This window comes from Mixophyes fleayi, chromosome 10 (assembly GCF_038048845.1).
Source record: "Mixophyes fleayi isolate aMixFle1 chromosome 10, aMixFle1.hap1, whole genome shotgun sequence".
NCBI lineage: Eukaryota > Metazoa > Chordata > Amphibia > Anura > Limnodynastidae > Mixophyes > Mixophyes fleayi.
This window is the reverse complement of record NC_134411.1, coordinates 25713901-25716205: the sequence shown is the minus strand read 5'-3', so window position 1 is coordinate 25716205 and position 2305 is coordinate 25713901.

Below are 2305 nucleotides of genomic sequence, written 5' to 3'. Positions count from 1 at the left end.
TTACTGCTTGTGTACTGGCAGTGTGTGGTGTTTGCCTGCAGGCGTCTTCAGGGCATGCAGGACAAAACACAAATCGAAGCTCTTCCTCTCTCCATCCATGGCCATCTCCATCCCTCAGCATCCAGTGTTTTGCTTTTGTCCTGTAGCAGGTATGAAAAAGAATGTTCTATGAATATGCATCTATTCATTTGCTTGAAGAACTAAAAACTTTAAACAATGCAGTTCAAAAGAAAATTCGGTTTTCTTTAGCCAATCGAAGACAGGTGTCTATCTTCAGCATATAATAAACAGTTTTTTCAGTCTTTAACAAGTCGATACAAACTACATGGCCAAAAGTATCTGGAAACCCGCACATCACATCCATAGGTGCTTGTTGAACATTTCATTCCAAAACCATGAGCATTAATTTGAATGATTAATTCATATTACTCCTCCATATTCATTGATATTCCATTAATATGAATAGAATAAGTTGGTCTTTTCTTTGCTGCTATAAGAGCCTCCACTCTTCGGCGATGGCTTTCCACTAGATTTTGCCTACAGCTATAATAGGTTTTAAGACACCCAATGTAGGTAACCTAGTCAGGGGTGCTTTCTGTATACGTATTGGTTTTGTTCAGTTAGCTACTCTTCTCTCTTCTTGGTACCCATCTGAGGCCTATAGTAAGAAATAAAAATATTGAGTCTCAAAACTTCTGTGGAGCATGTGATAGTCCTGTCCCTGATGGTTATGTTGGAACGTAAGGTATCTGTTAGACTGCCGGTTTGATAACTAACTTGCAGAACAGATGACAGAGGTCTTCACCTATAGCAGCCTCCTTTCCCATAGAACTTTATGTGCTCACAGGTAGTCTGATGTCCCCAGGACTTAACTCCTTGCATATTGCAAGTTCGTTAACACCGCAGCGGCAGGCCAGAGGAGATGGTAGCAGATGTAAGCCGAGGTCAGGGTCACAAGCAAGTAGAATGTTCCAATAACATGCCAAAAGGTCAGGTTCACAGGCAAACAGCGGAGTCCAAAGTCAGGGTCACGGGCAACAGGCAAGGTCCAAGGTACAAGCAGAGGGTCACTACAGTAGGTCCAATAGAAAAACGGGCAGAGTATCTACAGGGGCGGAACAGCAGCAGACAAAATTGACGCTATAATTTGCAGGGAGGCTAAGCCCTCCCTGCCTTAAATACTAATGGTAACCAATCAGGGCTTTGCCCTGAATCATCCCCAGACACCAGTTAATAAATTAATTAGCTGCTTAATCAGCCCGCAGGATGTAGTGCGTGCACCTGGCTGCTCTGATGCGCAATAACAATTACTGTCGGCATCCGGCCGTTGCCCTGACAACGGTCAGGCCGAGAACCTGGAAGTGACTCCATGATTACCGGGACGCCAGGGAGAGGGGCAGTGAGTCACGGCGTTGCCTGCAGACGCTGCGGCTCTTAACCGTATTGCATGCAATTCTGAAACTGGTAATACTCAAACCCCTTAATCTATTAAATCATTTAGGTGGACGATGAAACTAATGAAAGATACCTTTGCCACAAAAGAGGGCAATAGGAAAGGGACAAAAAGGTCACATTCTTGAAACTGGATGAAATAATGCCTGGTTCTTCTGTCTGTGAGTCATTTCATGTGATTGATACTGATTCATTGTCCAGGGAGTTTAAAGAGGATTTCTCCCAAACTTTGTCTTTGTAGAGGTTGAAACGTCAAGCAGATAATGCGTAGAAAAAGTGTGCATCGATGACCATCTGGCTGCCGTACATATGTCTGTTGCCGATGCCTGGGTTCTATGTGCCCTGGAGGTCGCTCCCACCCTTGTTGAATGCGCCTTCAGTATCTTGGGTACCTCAGGCCCTTTCCCCCTGTAGGCCTGTGCAATCACTTCTCTAATCCACTTCGCCAGTGTGGGTTTGGATGGGGCATGGCCTTTGCGATGACTTTCAGGAAGTACAAATAGTTGTTTTGTCTTCTAAGATTTTCTGTTTTGACAATGTAAGTAGATGTAGCTCTCACCACATCTAGAGTATGGAGTTCTCTCCTCACTATTAGTGGGATGAGAGTAGAGAGACGGTAGTACCAATTCTTGATTGATGTGAAAGAGACAACCTTGGGTAGATACTCTGGATTCGTCCTCAAAATCACTTTATCTTCTTAAATGTTCAGGAAGGGTTCTTCACACCATAACGTATGTATGTTCCCTGTCTGACGAGCCAAAGTGATTTCCACTTGAAAGAACACTTTCAGACTGAGCCATTTGCGATAAATATCATGCAATGGTTCGAAGTCGATTAAGGCGTCCAGGACAAT